We start from the raw sequence: 18,208 nt of genomic DNA, 5'->3' as shown, positions 1-18,208 counted from the left end.
ACTATAAATGAACTAGGTATAAGAGACATCTGTAAAACACTATGCAGCAGCAGAATAGGTATTATTCCTAAGTTTCATGTGGAACATTCAACAAAATAGATCATATCTTAGGTTTTAACATACGTCTCAATAAATTTACAAAGACCAAAATTATGCTCAGCACATTCTGACATCACAATGAAATGTAATTAGAAATAAGTAACAGAAAAAAAAATTCAGGAAATTCACAAATAGGCAGAAATTCTGTAATAAACTCCTAAAAAACCTATGTCAAAAAATTACAAGAAAAAATACCAAATGTTTAAAAATGAATTGAAACACAACATACCAATATTTATGAGGTGCAGCAACAGCTCTGTCTCTGTGTCTCTGCCTTGCTCTTTGACTCTCTTTTTATTGTCTATATCTCTGTCTCTATGTACACACACACACACACACACACACACACACACACACATACATACACATTTCAGATACCACATAAAATTTTGATCAACAAACTGCATATATGACAATCATTCCATAAGACTATAATACTCTGCCTTTTCTATGTTTAGATATGTTTAGATACAAAATACCAATAGTTGTGTTACAATTGTCTGCAGTATTCAGGACAATAACATGTTGCATAGCTTTCTAGCCTAGGAGTCTTCTACACATAGGCTAGATGTGTAGAAGAACGTATCACCTAGGTTTGTAGAAGTACACTCTGTTTGCACATGGGCAAAACTGCCTTTTGACACGTCTCAAAACATATCCCTGTCATTAAATGACTCGTGATTGCATATGTATACAAATTGTGTGTGTGTGTGTATATATATATATAGAGAGAGAGAGAGACAGAGAGAGGGAGAGAAAGAGAGGGGGAGAGAGAGAGAGAGAGGGAGAGAGAGAGAGTCTCTCTCTGTCACCCAGGCTGGAGTGCAGTGGTGTGATCTCAGCTCACTGCAACGTCCACCTCCCACGTTCAAGCGATTCTCCTGCCTCAGGCTCCCGAGTAGCTGGGATTACAGGTGCATGCCGCATACCTGGCTAATTTCTATATTTTTAATAGTGACAGGGTTTCGCCTTATTGGCCAGGCTGGTCTCGAACTCCTGGCCTCAGGTGATCTGCCCACCTCAGCCTCCCAAAGTGCTGGTATTACAAGTATGAGCCACCATGCCCAGCCTGTATGCATATACTTGAATATTAAGATAGGAACTAAGTAGTTGGATACCGACATCTGGAACTCCCAGGACATGTGATTTGGAGAAAAACATGAAAGTTAATTATGTATTTAAGGGTAATTAAACTTAAAGCAATATGAGATTTTAGGAGGAAGGAGCACAGAGTAAAATTAAGCTTTTATACTACTTCAAAAACAGAATAAAAGAAGGTGGCAAGAGTGACAAAGAGAAAATCAGATATTAAGAAAGACAAGGGGCAGCATTTTATGTAAGTGAGTAAACCATTAGGGGCAAATACTGTTGAGAGGTTAAGTGGGTCAGGATGGCCAAGGGGGATACCTATGTTAATTCGATCTAAATAACTGTAAGCTTGTTTGGCTCAGAGTACACTGATGTTTATACACTGAACTAAACTATATTATTGGTGCATTTGATTAAAAATCAAGCGGCAACAGGAGGCCTAAGGTAAAGACCATCCGAGAGCACAGGAACACTGGGGAACACCTCGGGGTAGTTGCAGAGCAGGGAATACTGCTCTGGTCCCACAAAAGCCGCCTCAACATGGAGTTTGCATGAGGGCTTCGTAAAGAGGGCTTATGCAAAGATGTCTGTGAAGGGAGGTGACCTCTGCTCAGGAGATCTGGGAGGGTCTTTGCAGATGGGACCTGGCAAGGAGAAGAAAAGCCTTGCAGGGCATACCTCAGGCTCTGCCTAGGTTCTTGGAATATGGAATGATTTTAATTGCTCTATGTCCTCAATGCTGGTTGGCTCCTAAACCGCTATACTTCTGATGCAGCTGTACCCTGATAAACTCAGAGTACTAGTTTAGCATGTCTTAGAAGGATCTCAAGTGCTCTCCACCGGGCTATTTTACGTACTCCTTTACCCTTCCTTTCCACGCCCATGATATCAATGAGATTTTGCACATAATAAAGGTGTTTGGAGCCTAGAGCTCGGGGCCAGTACAGTTCCCAGGCTTGCATTGGTTCCCTGTACCCATGCTGTAAATTCAACTCTTGTGTGTCTGTCTTAATTTCCTTTTCTCAATATCTCCTTACCACCAGGACTAAGGGCACCCATGTACCGGGTTGGGCTGGTTCACAACAGTTAAGAACAATGAAGATAAATGTGCCTATGAGATGTTACAACAGAGAGGTGACTAGTGTACTTAATAACTTCAGTGGTACAAAAATTAGGCAAAAGTTATATTCTAATGAATTAATGACTCATTAAGTATACTGTTTGGAAGAAATTTGTAAATGGAAGAGAGCTAGGGCTGTAGCTCTAAAACTTATTAAACCTTTTTCCAAGCTGAAAAGTGCTAAACAAACACAAATAAAATATAATTAGTCATGTTCATAATGGATTGAATAATCTCTTCTCATATGTTCTTTTTATGAAAAATGAAGGTTTTAGACTAGATATTTAATCGTTGCAATTTTATAGTAAAGAATTGAAAAAATTATCAATATTTTTAAAGTTATATATTTTACTATAACATTTAAAATAGGATTCCTTTTAGTATTTTTACCTATAAAAAACACAGAAATATATTATACCTATCATCAAACCAAAATAATTAGCAATTCTTTAAACTGAAGGAATGTCATGATATAGAGTGTTGCCATATGAATATTTAAGCATTTGTAGAAGGAATGATGGAGGAGAGTACATGAATATTACATTCACTTGATTAAAATTTCTCACAGTGGCATTCACTTGAACCAAGTTGTGCAGTTAACACTTCTTGCCCTCCCCCCACCAAAAAAATCACTCTCATTCCATAAGAATCCAAATTTATAAGAATTAAGCAATCTAACTAGTACATATAAGTATGAATATCTAATAAACAAACTCAAATTGTTAATTAATCTGAGATTGGAGAATATTTGTGACTTTTCTTGCTTTAAAACAACTACAAAAACACACCTCTACCTTAGTGCCATATTGCCCATTGTTTTTACATTAAGCAACTAATTTTTATTGTCACCATTTTGTTTGGTTAAAATATTTATCAGAATTTCCTCAGTAACTATTTTGAGTGTGATACCATGTTTGTTTCAGGGGTAAAAAACATGCATATCACATGGTAGATAATACTTTAAACTATTAAGGAATCCAGGAGATTCTAGTTGGAGTCTCAGCCTCTCCTATTACTAGCTCTGTGAAATTGGACTATTTAACATCCTTAAGCTTTAGTGTTCTCAATGAATTAAAGTAGTAACAGGAATATTATAAAATAAAATATAAAAAGTTCATGTAAAATACTTAAAACAGTTCCAGGTACACAATAAACACAATGTAAATGCAAGTTATGATGATGGTGATAAGAAAAATGATTTCCTTATAACCAAAGACTTTATACTTTTACATTTAGACAATATATTTATGATAGCATAATATTCAAATTTTTTTTAAATGAAAGGGGTTTCTAGTATTGTAACCGGAGTAGCTGCAGCTGGATTCCCTGGTTCCCACACCAGGATTCAAAGCCTGGGCCCCCTGGGTGAAGGCCAGGAGTCTTAACCCCGTGGCCACCAGAGAAGTAGGGTAACTGCAGCTAGAACTTAGGCTCTTGGCCTTCCAAACCCCAAAGAATGGGGAAAGTGGCCTCAGTGGCTGGTGAGTGTTACAGCTAAAATAGAAGTCCTGGACCCAAAGCGGGTGTGATAGTGTGATTTATTAGGCAGAGTGAAGGACAGCGTCTATGCTCTGGTGGAAGGGGATCCGGGGAGGATTCCATCCTAGGCTGGCTTTTACCCCTGAGTTATTCCCGCCCCACTCATGTTCTTGTCCAGTGAGAGGAGTTCTTTCAAACTTCCTTGCGCTTAATTGATCATTGAATCCTTTACTGGATTGGCTACTGTTTTCTCGCCAGAGGCGGGAAAGTAGAAACAAAGGCCTTAGCCTGCCAGAGGTGGGAAAGTGGAAATGAAGGGGCTTAGCATGACAGAGGCCGGAAAGCTGAAACAAAGGCCCCTAGCCGACAGACCAGACTCGGTAAGTCCCTCTAATACAGTCCTTCAGTATCATAAGAATCTTTTCTCCTGAAAGATGTCTTCAATTTCACTAATGCAATTTCTTTTTTCAATTTGAGGTTTTTCAACCTTTTTTTGTGAAATTTTCTGCAACATTTAATATATGCAGTGACATTAGAAATTTATGTTATTAAAGCTGATTCCATGCAGGTGTCACTAGCAAGCAGAAAATATATGAAAAAAAGCATCTTGTTCAATGAAAATATTATTAATATTAATGTCTATTAAAAGAGTCAAGTTCAGTTTAATTTAATCAAATTATACAGTTTAATCAAGCTGTATAATTTAAAAGAGTTATCAGTCAAGTCATATCTTTTAGTCACACCAACCATCATGTTTGATATGGATTTGCTGTGTCCCCACCCAAGTCTCATCTTGAACTGTAACTCCCACAATTCCCACATGTTGTGGGAGGAACCCTGTGAGTGGTAATTCAATGACGTGACTTGGTTTTTCCCGTGCTATTCTTGTGATAGTGCATAAGTCTCACCAGGTCTGATGGTTTTAAACACAGGAGTTTCCCTGCAGAAACCCTCTCTTTGCCTACGGCTATCCATGTGACTTTCTCCTCCTTACCTTCCACTGTGATTCTGAGGCCTCTCAAGCCATGTGAAAGTAATTCCATCAAACTCTGTTTCTTCCTAGTCTCAGGTATGTCTTTGTCAGCAGCATGACAATGAACTGCTACAGTATTTATCACAAAGTGTTGCCAATTTTATTTCAAAATATAAGGAACTAGCAGTGTAAATATAGTCACTGATTATTACAAATACAAATTCTATGTTTAGAAAACATAGATTTTTTGGCACTATCAGTTCTATATTTAATTTATCTGCATATATATATATATATATATATATAAAAATAATTCAAGTACTCAGGTCTTTTACAGTATTGCCAATAAAATGTGAAAGAATAAACTCATTATCTTAAATGGCACAGTGCTCTGAAGCCAGCGCAAAATGATTAGCCCACTGTTCAAAGGCCAATACCAAAAGAGGTCTTTTCATCTTTCATTGAATTTGAGGGATAGACAATTTTATAACCTTGAATGTGCAATGTATTATTTAGGTAAATATAAAAGAAGAAAATAATTACTGAGTTGTAAAATAACATATCATATTGTCAAGGCAAACATTTTTTTTCTTAATTGATCTCCCTCCTACTCAGTATGTTTGCATTTTTAAAAAGTTAAAAAAAGGTAATATACATTTTTTAATTGGGTAAGGGACCAGAATTGCCATATGGACAAAATTCATATTTTTAATGTTATATTGATGGCTTTTAAAATTCTCACCCAGGTGTTCTGTGCATACATGTGCATGGGCATGCACAGATACACACACGCAAATGTTGTTTTGGAGGGATAATATATACATAGAGAAATAATTATGGATGTATGTTCATGAGTAGCCTGTGACATTCAAAAGTCTGCCAATGCTGAACAGTGTTTCTTTCCTCTAACTCTGAGTTATTTATTATAATGCCCAGAATCTCTACTGTGGTTGTCAGTATTTTTGGTGAATCACTTTTACTTTATTAGGATAGATTTTACATAAATTTTAACAAAGTGATGTATTTTTAAAGTACTGAAAATGGGAAGGAGAGAGAGAAAGGAAAGACTAGGTGAGGAAAGGAAAAGGGAGAAGGGAATGTCAGAGGTTAAAGGTAGAGTGTATACTTCTAAGCATAGATATGTGAATCATTTCTGATATTAAATTTAGAAAAACAAAGTCATATAGATCAAAGCACAAATTTGTACACTTAAGTAAACAATGAAATACATAAAAGTAAAACAAATGTATATAGCCTAAGAGTAAAGTTAAAATGTTTCTGTCTGCCTTTATAGTTGTATTATATAATTCTGAAAGTTTGGAACACATGGGGGACATTGCTCAGGATGTGATTGCACCAAAGACAACAATAAAGAAGAAAACAAATGGTTGCCTATTATTAGTACCAGTAGTTTCCAGACCTGTTGCCCAAAGTACAGTGATCTCACACTAAAGTAGGAATTGACTTTTTGTTTAACATAATTTGATTCCTGAGACATTTGAACTAACTCCTATGTGAAGTTTGTTATAGTCCACTTTTTCAAAAACTACATTAGCTCTATGTTGTCAGTAAGCATTGATAAATCATAAAAAATAGCCGCTATAGAAGAACATGACCTTTAAAATTCTTAAAAAGTCAATGGTTTTCCCAAAGTGTATATGCTTATTATGTACTCTCTGCCTTCTTTCACACTGAAAATGCATTTATTCAACAAATATTTAATATTTGATAAATGCAAGGTACTGTGCTCAATTCTATAAGATTTATTAAATGTGATGTCCTACCTCAAGAAATTTACAACTAGTTTGAAAGAAAAAAAAAACAAGTAAATATCACGAAAAGCAATATATCATTGTAATATAAATGTAACATAAGCAGTTCTCTAGACCTTCTGAGAAAGTGTAAATGAGCTCTAAGAAAGTGGAAATGATCTTTAAAGTTATTTAGACTTGATCTTGATAGATGGATCGAATCTTGAGATGGCATTACTTGATTTATTAAGCCAGTGGTTTAATAAAGACTTTTTGCAATAATGTGATGTTGCATAATCCATTGTGTACAATGATCTGGCAGGTATGTGAAGTATAAACTGAAAGTGTCAAATGTGTGAAGTTATTAGCCAGATGATTCAGTGGCTAGTTTTGTTTTATCCTATTTTTAATAAACATTATTTTTTTTTATTTATTTATGAGAAAAGAAACAGTAGTGCCTTACAAAGAGATTCACAGCTTAGGTTGTATATAGTTGTTGTCTGATAGGTTATTGTTGTTATTATTACTCAAATATCCTTAGATATGCATAAGTTTAGATATTTCTGTTGTATCTTTGGGATGAATTAGAAGACTGTCTCAACAAAATTATTTTAGTTTTATAATAAAAATTTGTGAGTTCTTAGTGTAATAAAAATGCAAAATAATGTATTTTATACTTACAAATAATTATTTGTAAAAACTAGGACATTTTTACCTGAAAGGAGGAGACCATTTTGAGCACAGCGTATTTTTTATCACTTGGATATACCTCACAACTGAATCCTTTGTAAACTTAGTAGAAATTGACAAAACTATCAGTGAATGTCAACCATTTTTGTTAACATGACGAACCACAGCAGCCAACTGTAATCATGATCGAGCTTTGAAATCTTAATATTGTTTAATTTGGGATACCTTTCTGTTTCCTTCAATAGAAGTCCTTCTATCTGATATAAGCCATAAATATTAATTTCAAGGCACATGGTATTACAGAATAAGCTAAACTTGAAACATAGCAGAGATACCGTTTCATGTAATCATTTCAACATCTGTCGGACTAAATTGAAGGAAGGTAGGGATTGCTTTCTGGCTGAAGCATGGTAATGTTAATTAGTAGTCACTTATACATTTATTGCATGGCATTATGTAATTTAAAATAAAGCAAATATTAAGTCAAGGAAGAATAAAATGCTTTTTAAAATGCATAGAGCTTCATGGCTCAGCAGTAAATGATATTTACAGTACTAATAAAATAATCTTAGAATGCTGATTTAACCAAAAATAGGAATATACTATTAAAAAGAAGAAAGTATGACAATGAAATATTCATGATTGTCACTGGATATTTGTACCAAAAATCGATTGAGGAAAAGCAGTAAAATATGTTATTTTAAAATGTGAATACAAAATAATTATTAATATTAGAGAGTGTTATTTGGAAGTTAGATGAAGAAGTCATCTAAAGTTTTTCCTTATGAGAGCTTGTTTCGTTTCATTTTAAGAATGATGTTCAGATTTTTTAAAGTTGAGATTCCAAGCACAAATGGAGTATTTTAAAATTCAAATAAAAACAAGGCATTTATGTATATCTCTAAATACTCTTCAATTCTGGTAAAATCTTACATTCCATTTGGGTATACCTTGAAAAAAACTTTTAGATGGCTTTTTAAAAATTTATTAAACATTTATAATATCCAGACATTGTAGAAGATGTAGACGTACAGATACAAGGAATATTTTTTTCTGTAATCGACAATTTACATTTTTATGGATGAAAGTTACATAAATAATTAGGGTTATGTTTTAAGTGTGGTAGTAGATGTAATGAGAATGCAGAAGGAGGAATGCAGGAAAAATCCAGGTTCCAGGAAGCAGGAGATAAATCTTGACTCATTAGAAAATTAGTCTAGATTTTTTAGAGAACTGTAAATAGGCATTGTGGCAGGAGGAAAGCATGCTATTGAAGGAAAATGGAGAGAAATCTGAAGGGATCATCAGAGGCAACAATATGAGGCAGAGGATGTCTTTTAACTAGAAGAGTCAAATAACTAATTATCACTTTTCTTTGTGAGCTATAACTGTCCATACCCTACAGCTGCTTTAATTCCTCCTGATGCATGTTGACTACTCACTGCTCTATAACAATATTCATACACCAATTTAAGTAATTTTTGTCTCTATTTTGGTAATTCCAACTATCTTTATTGATGTGCTTTTAGATACTTCTTTTCACCTTTTTGAAGCCTTTAGAGCTGTTTTTCATGAACACTGCATTTCATTTCCCTTCAAAGCACATGCTAAACCATCATTGCTTTGAATTGCTTCTAATTTGAATCTTTAGTTGGATGCATTGCACATATATACCTCCTTGAGGTTTCTCTCTCTCACTCTTTCTATCTCTTTCACTAACACAGAAACATGCACAGAAACACACACATATAATTTAAGCTTTATTGTTACAAAGGATATTAATTTAAAAAACATGAGTATTTGAATAAGAAAAGGGAGTGTAATCTCTACTGAGTACATCTAAGCATCACACAATGCTGAATCTTAATAAGCCATGTTAACTTATTAAGCCATGTTAACTTAATAAGCTATGTTAACTTATTAATATACTTATGAATAAGTATATTATTCACACTGATAGTTTCTTCACCAGCTGACTAAAAAATGGTAGTATAACTACTGTAAGATATATAAACAAATTTCTTCTCAAAATTTGGAATGCATTCATATTGTTTCAGAAATTAGCCATCCACCCTGTTACTGGGGGGCTACATTAAACTTCCTTAAGTATTTTTTTTTGTTCATACTAGTTGATATTTCTAATTCAAGATATATCCGTGCAACTAGACAACTCAAATAATTTGAAATTTTTAAAAAATGAGACTCAACTCTTTTCCAGTGTTTGTATCTAATCTTTGAGTACATCAATCAATTCCAAATGATATCAGCCATGTTAAGATAATCAAAATACCTGCAGGCTTTTCTCTATAATATTTTGGCTAGATTCGATTAAGACTAACAAAGATAATAAAAGAAATTCAGAAGAAGTAAAACTAAAGATAGCAATTAAACGACATGTAAATTTAACCATGTTTATTCACAGTCCTTGCATGTAACATTTTAGAATTTACTGTGTTTACATAAAAAACTATCACTCACATTGACATTTTATTGGTAAGGCAGAAAATATATTGGTAAACCTATGTGAAAAATGCTGAACACAATTTTGATATGATGTTTGAATATGTAACTCCATGTATACTGCAGCTCACTATATCCAAATATTTTTTCAATTGCCACAAAAAAGAGTCACATATAAAACCATTCTCATCACAGGAAGCCAGAAATATTTCCTACTTTCCTAGCATATTATATGCAGTCATTTAAAAATAATTATTAATATGCATATATGGAGAAAGCTTATCCTCCAAGAGCAAAACCAGCATATATTTTATAGAACAGTGATCCATATAAACAAACAAATAAATAAGAAATAGGGAGGTGCTGCCAACCACACTTCCATAAGTTTTGAAATATTTCTTCTAGTGGTCAGAGGCTAGCTACAATTTATTGTGAAATTAATCGAAAAGATGTTTGACAGGAACAACTGAAATAAAGCAAAAGGGGAAACCACAATCCCATTTGTTAGAATCATCTCAAGTTCATACATACTTCAGAAAGAATAGTAAAGTATACAGTGCGTCTCTTGGCAAATAACAGGATCAAATTTTCTAAAAAAGCAGAGCCAGAGACTTGCAAATTGCAACTATTTTTATTCAATTTTGAAATCTACCTTATTATGTATGGTAAATAATCAGTATCTTATTAAAGTATAGATCCAGTAAAATACACTAATGTTTAGGATCCAGCTTTAGGAACAATAACATGTGACTACATTCCTGTAGATACTATCCAGATGAAGGTATTGGATATTACTCTATACCTAAGTGGTTCTCTGTTTTTTTTTTTTTTTTTTTTTTTTTTTTTTTTTTTAGAGTCAGTCACAATCTCCTACACTAGGAATCTACTATACTGATTTCTAAGAATTATAGCTTTCCCTATTCTAGAACTTTACATATATAGTGATACTCAATGTTGAAGAGCCTTCCATTGGATGTAATGTATCATAATTAGGTTTTTATTCTTGTGTTGAACACTTGGACTGTTACTATTTTGGAGCTGTTTTTCAATAAGGTTTCTTTAATGTTCTATCAATCTTGTTTTAAAAATAAACATATTTTCAAAATATGCATAATTGAATCAAAAATCTCACTGGTGGAAATCTGTTAGAAAGAGAATTATCTTCAATTCTCATCTAGGGGATGAGAGGAGACTCTCTTAATTCTAAATCTTAAGGTAGTGATTGACATCCATATTTATCACAATAGACCAGGCACAACCTATGTTTTGTGTCACTGTCTTGGTTACAAGACATAGGTCATAGAGAATGAAAGCTCTACCAAGACATAGGTCATAGACAGAGAATGAAAGTTCTACCTGTTAAAAGGGTTGAAATTTTCCTAAAAGGAAGGTAAGGATGCAGACAGAGAAAGCTGACAAAAGGTGAGATTGGTGCCCTGGTGGGAATCTGAGCGAACGCATGTCTGAAATGGTAGGAGTATTCACATGGAAACCTGCATATGGAGCCCTCAGGATTGAAGTGTTTTACACATTATGGGAAGACTATGCAAAATAAGTTCTCAGAAATTCGAATTTTAGGTTTTCTCTTTTCAAGATTTAAATTCTCATTTGAGAACATGCTATTATTAATAAAGACAAGGTGGCAAGGGAAACAGGATTTTCTGTTACATCTTCTTGAAGGAATACTCTGTTTATGTGAATTATAATTTAGGTTCTACAGTGATTATTTTTGGCAAATGGAAGACATATAACCTAGCAGGCTCTGGAAAAAAAAATCTGCCAGAGAAATAGCAGGACCAAACCATTTTCTTACTCTGCATGTTAAAAAAATAAGGCCAGTGAAGATTAAGGCCAACCAGTATTTTATAAATAAAAAGATGATGAAAATCTTTTCTTTATGAGACCATTCCCCCTACTTGGGGATGATACATTTCATTGGCAAGTCGCCCTAATGAAAATTAATGAAAGTCCATTTAAGATGGTCTGTTCTTTTTTGGCAATTAATTTTTTTTTACAAACTACCTCTTCAAGCCACTTACCGTTGAATTTACAATATGATTTTATCATCTCAATATTAGCAGTAATGGCATCACTGGTTGTAATACTCTAAAATCACAGTGTCTTCTTGCTTTAACTATTTCTAAAGGTCTTTTATTCATATGTTAACTGCCTAGAATCCAAATCCAGTTGACCCCCAATGCCAGTGATTGCATAGACGTGTAAAACAGACAGAAATAAGAATAACAGAATATCTTAGTAATGAGCTCAGTTGTATACTGTGTGATGCTACCTTCATGTCTGAATAACCTACATTAGAGTTGAAATAAGCTTTAATATATTGCTACAAATAATAATTTAACTTCCATACACAGGAACAAAAGCAAGATTGATTGTGGGAGAGTCTAATCAGTTCAACTAGAGTCTCTGTCACCATTTTAGTAAATCAATATTCAGAAGCACATGGGTAAGAAACCAAGCTTGTGACTATTGAAAACAGAAAACTGCTGGACACAGATCCTTTTTATCTGGCAAAGACCATGTCCTTGGCATTAGAGAACTCTCAACATTCTGAGAGTAATGCTTACTTTTGGGATCTGAGAATATTCTAACACTGCAAGCAGAAGAGCCATGAAGATAGAATATTCATTTTCTAAATAGAATATACTTTGAGAATTAGGTCTCAAGAGCATCATTTTCCAGCAAATAGAATCTTATTACTGGCTTGGATTGCCAAGGAGCTTATGAGTTCTCCAGTTTCTCCTGAATGATGGAACTAAGTTGAGAGAATCTAGGCCTCTAGAATGGAGCTAAAAATGTTTTCTGGTGTCATCTTGGTAAAGGGCACTTAGCCAAGTATTACACAACCACATATTTTAAGATGATTAGCAACTATTCTTTTAAGGAATTAATTTAGAGAAGAATAATTAATTTCAGTGTCAACAGTGGCATAAAGAGATTAAGAAAATTGCTCTAACTCCCAAAGCTAGTAAGTGGAGGAATGTAGTTGAATCTCTCTCTTCTTTCTTCAGATTTCTACTTTTCCTTCACTTATCTAAATAAATGAATGCCATGAATTATTGTCGCTCCTGATAAGAAGCAGAATTTTCTCAAAGGAGAGAAAAGCTAGCTCATAATTTCTCTAGCTGCTTGAAGGAAACCTAGATGATTTTCATCAAATACCTTGTTTTCAGAGTTAGAGATTACTTTTCCAGAACAGCTTAGGAATTATCCTTGACACTTTCTCTAGGGGCACAGTACGTAGCATATCATGAGAACTTTTAAAGATGGATTAACTATACATTTTCTATTTTTTTGTAGATAGTGATTCAGTTTTGTGAGTTAATCTTAAAAACAAAGGATTTTCATTTCTAAAAAAAGCAAATGCTAACTAGGTTATGTTATTCTCATTTTGGAAATTCTATATTGATTGAATACAGAAAGAATCTAAACATATATAAACAAAAATTAAATATATTTCAGTTATAATACATGTAAATATTGAAAATTTGAATAATAGGGGAAATATGTTTTTAGGGTTTTTGTTAGAATAGCCTAATATGATTTACCTTGTGGGCTCATTCTCTGAGAGAAGGAATCAGAGGTGCACACATCTTCATGTCTGTTCTTTCACTTTACGTGTGCCACGGTGAATTTTTAAACTAATATTTACAATATGGAGAGGTTTTTGAGTTCATAATCCCCCTGTTTTGGCTACAGAGGAGAAATTATTTTAAGATAAAACTACACTTACTATTTACCAATTGTGAGAGAAATGTCATATTTAAGAAACGAATAATTTCTCAAGAATGAAAAGAAAGTTTTGAGTCATTTTGTAACTTTTTTCCTATGACTTCACATATATCCTGTCTCTGGGAAGCAATGGCACACATGAGGTTGATTTGTACTTTAGAAGTGTGTCCTCATAGCATTACATCATGTATAATGCTTGAAGTATAGAAGAGACTCATATGTCAAAGGCTTTCTCCAGCCTTCTTATCTTTTTGTTCCATTTTAAAGTGTACATGTGCAGCATTAACTCACAAGTGCGTTTTTATTTTCATTTGCTTCAAACTATATGGAGACACCTTATTTTTCAATTAGAATTGTGTGTTTATCTTCTTTTTAAAAACTACTTACTCTTATCTAAAACATTACATTACTTAAACTACCTTGCCCCTGCTTGATTAAATTTTCAGTTAGTAGTGAAGTACCATGATGTAAGAGACAATTGTAAGCAGAGCCAGGCTGCAAAGTCCATAATTAATTAGGCCATTGAATGTATACTTTATCTTCTAAAAGAAACCCATGCCAAGCACTATTACAGAAATCATGAAAACATTGACTATTTGCTAAAATAGAAAAGTTACGGAGGAGGACAAATAGGATAGAAGTGTTATTCATGTTTTAGAGCAATTTACTCCTGTTATAAGCCCCAGAAACAATTTGTATCTGATTCATATCTCCAGAAATTTGATTTTTAAAATTATAAACTTGAGGGGCCGGGCGTGGTGGCTCACACCTGTAATCCCAGCACTTTGGGAGGCCGAAGAGGGTGGATCACGAGGTCAAGAGACCGAGACCATCCTGGTCAACATGGTGAAACCCCATCTCTACTAAAAATACAAAATATTAGCTGGGCATGGTGGCACGTGCCTGTAATCCCAGCTGCTCAGGAGGCTGAGGCAGGAGAATTGCCTGAACCCAGGAGGTGAAGCTTGCGTTGGGCCGAGATTGCGCCATTGCACTCCAGCCTAGGTAACAAGAGTGAAACTCTGTCTCAAAAAAAAAAAAAAAATAAAAATAAAATTATAAACTTGAAATTGACAAGTGGCAATGCTAATTCTTGATGATAAAAAAAATGGTCAGATAAACAAGTAAAATAAAACTCTTTGGATTACTGACTAACTGATGAGTACTTAAGTATAAATGAGTGTTTATTACATAGGGACAATATTATGGAATTTCTAGTTCAGAAGGGAAAGTTTTAGTTATCAGAACATAGCATCATAAAGACAATTTTTCATGGCATTCCTAAAACAGCAAGAGGTAGGCCTTACTATTGCCTATTAGGGGAAATAAGACTTGGGGAGCTGATGAAAGTGGAAAGAATCTTAAATTATAAACAAGATTTTAAAGGTAAAGAATGAGGAGGGCAAGGCAAAAATAGCATCATCGTGAATGATGGCATAGCAACTCTAAGAGGCAGATATTTTTAGCAAACATTGAGAAATCTGTTGCTTTTTTCATCAGTTATAAGTAAAACTGCTATAAACATCTGTGTATAGCAGATTTTTTGTGTGGACATGAGTTTTCAACTCATTTTGGTAAATACCAAGAAGTGCAATTGTTACAGTGCTTGGTAAGAGAATATGTAATCTTGTAAGAAACCACCAAACTGTCTTGCAAAAGCAGCTTTATTATTTTACATTCCTGCCAGCAATAAATGATAGCTTCACTAATTTCACATTCTCCCCAGCCTTTGGTATTGTCTGTGTTCTGGATATTGGTTGTTTTAATGAGTATGAAATGGTATCTTATTGTTGTTTTAATTTATATTAACCTGATGACATCTGATGGGGTATGTTTTCATGTCCTCATTTGCCATCTGGATATCTTTTTTGGTGAGGTGTCTTTTAAGGTCTTTGACCTATTTTTCAATCAGGTTTATTTTCTTATTGTTGAGTTTTAAGTGTACTTTGTATACCTTCAATAACAATCCTTTATTTTCTACGTTATTTTTAAATATTTTTCTCCTGGTCTGTGGCTTGTCTTTTAATACTCTTGACGGTGTTTTTCATAGAGCACAATTTTTTTTGTTTTAATAAAGTTCATATATCAGTTAATTCTTTAATAAATCATACCTGTGGTATTACTTGTAAAAAGTCATCAACCAAACTCAGAGATATCTAGATTATCTCCTATGTTATCATCAAGAATTTTTATAGTTTTGCATTTTACATTTAGGTCTGTAATCCATTTTGAGTGAATTTCTTGTAAAAGTGTAACTGGGGGAGTGTCCCCATCTCCCAGTTCCAAAGAGGTTCTTGGTCTCTCTTACCCCAAAGAATGGGGAAAGGGGCCTTGGAGGCATGGTGAGCTTACCGTTTGAGATAGTATTTTGGACCCGTTAAGAGAAGTCCCTCAAAAGTATGTAAGATCTATGTCTGGATTCATTTTGTTGTTGTTTTGATGTCGAAATTCTCTTGGGAGCAACCAAGATGTTTTTTCGTAGGTGAATGGTTAAACAAAGTACATTCAAGACAAAGCAATCTATTTTTCACTAGAAAGAAATGTGCTGTCAACCATGAGAAAATATGGAGGATATTTAAAGGCATATTGCTAAGTAAAAGAAGCCAATTAAACAACAACAACAAGTATGTATTACATAATTTGAATTATATCACATTGTTCAAAAGGCCAAATATAGAGACAAGAAAAAGCCCAGTTGTTGCCTGAGGTTAGAAAGGAGACAGGGATGGATAGGGGGAGCACACAGATTTTTAGGACAGTATAACTCTGTGTGATACTATAGTGGTGGATAAATATCATTATACATTTCTCTAAACTCATAAAATATATAATGGCAAGAGTGAACTCCAACGTGAGGTGTGGACTTGTGGTAATAATGACATGATAGTTCGGGTTCATCAGTTGTAACAGATATACCACTTTGATGGAGAATTTTGGTAACAGAGGAAGCTACACATGTGGCACAGAGGATACATGGAAAAATCACTGCAAATTTCTCTCAGTTTTGCTGTGAACGTAAATCTCTCTTGAAAATAAAGTTGATTTAAGTTGGGTGCAGTGACTCATGCCTGTAACCTCAGGACTTTGGGGAGGCCGAGGCGGGTGGATCACCTGAGGTCAGGAGTTCAAGACCAGACTGGGCAAACATGGTGAAACACCATCTCTACTAAATACAACAATTAGGCATGGTGGTGCGTACATGTAATGCCAGTTACTCAGGACACTGAGGCAGGAGAATCTTTTGAACCTGGGAGGCAGAGGTTGTAGTGAGCCGATATCCTGCCACTGCACTCCGGCCTGGGCAATAGAGCGAAACTTCATTTCAAAAAAGAAGAAAAGGAAAGAAAAGAATGCCTATTCAAAAAATTAAAAAGATTCATTGTGAAAGGGAGTCGATCAAGGTCAAATTGTGAAAGACCTTATAGACAGTGTTTAGAAGTTTGAAGTTAAGCTAGTAAACTTTTCTGTTTGGAATAGAAAGAACCAAAACCCACAAAACAAATGAACAAAAAACTTTGTTGAATGCAGAATGGAACCCTGGAATCTAAAGTTGGAGGTCATTTATTTCCGAGTAATAGTAGAAATAGATACAACTCATTTTCAGAGATTTATTTTCTGAGTTTTTTTATTTACAGCCCACAATTTCAGAGACCTGTGTTAAAAGCACTTTCTTCAGAAACAGCTCAACTGAGACCCATTTTGAGGCTGGATATATAAATATATACCTCTTTCTCTTCTTGTATTAACAGCAGCAGGATTTTTTAACCAAATTTTATATATTTTTAAGTCTTCTAGAAAAAGATGTTTTAAAATAAATTGTAAGGAAAAGCTATTGCTGGTGGGGAGGGGGAGTTTGTGTACTCACAGGTGTTTTGTCATTTCCAACCTTTCAAAGTGTGTTTGTGAGTAACTGTTATACATATGGTCAAGTTCCAGGAAATATCTGACACATACATTTTTGTTCTTAATTATAACTGAAAATAGGTTGTTTGTGACTGTTCTGGATCATTAATTACCTCTGTCAATGCTGTGATCTAAGATACTAGTGTATTCTGTCTGTTATTTAAGTAAAAAAAAAAAATTAGTCTTTTGTCTTTGAGACAGACAAAGCATTGCTGCACAGCTGCTAAGCACACCAGTTTCAGAAACAAATTGGGTTGTGAGATTAAACACCAGGAGACAGTTTGGGTTTTTCAAATTTGCATGGCTAATGTAAACAGCCCCAAGATCTCATCAGTGAAAGTTGGAAGGGACTTGGTAGGTGGGCTTTCTTTCCCCTGCTGGGAAAAGCAATGGTTAGCCCTTAAGGAAATAAAGCAAAACAAAAAGTTGAATCATAAAAACATAGCATGAACACAAGTGGCATATTTAAGACTTAGTTTATTTTTTGATGCATGAATATTGAGATCTTATAAAATATACCTGTAAAATCACCTTGTTAAATCTCAACCTTTGTGGTTATAAATATGCAGTTTTAAATTTTCAAAATGGACAAATAGTATGTTCTTACCTAACTTAATGGTTTTATTTATATTTAATTTCTCTCATTTATGAAAACTTGTTAACCCTTTTTAAGAAATACACTTTTATTACAGAAACAAGAGCAACCATCTACCTATTCCTTGATATTAAAACAGTCACTGAGTTCTTGCTATCTTCTTTTATAATATTGCTTGCATCTACTACTTCTTTGCTATTTTTTCATTTACCATCTACAGTTTAATATGTATGTTGTTACATTTGCGATTCTGCAATAGGTGTGAAAATGACCTTCTTGCCTTGGATCACTTTGATTGT

The sequence above is a fragment of the Saimiri boliviensis genome, chromosome 16 (assembly GCF_048565385.1).
Source record: "Saimiri boliviensis isolate mSaiBol1 chromosome 16, mSaiBol1.pri, whole genome shotgun sequence".
Classification (NCBI taxonomy): domain Eukaryota; kingdom Metazoa; phylum Chordata; class Mammalia; order Primates; family Cebidae; genus Saimiri; species Saimiri boliviensis.
Note: the sequence above shows the minus strand (reverse complement) of the source record.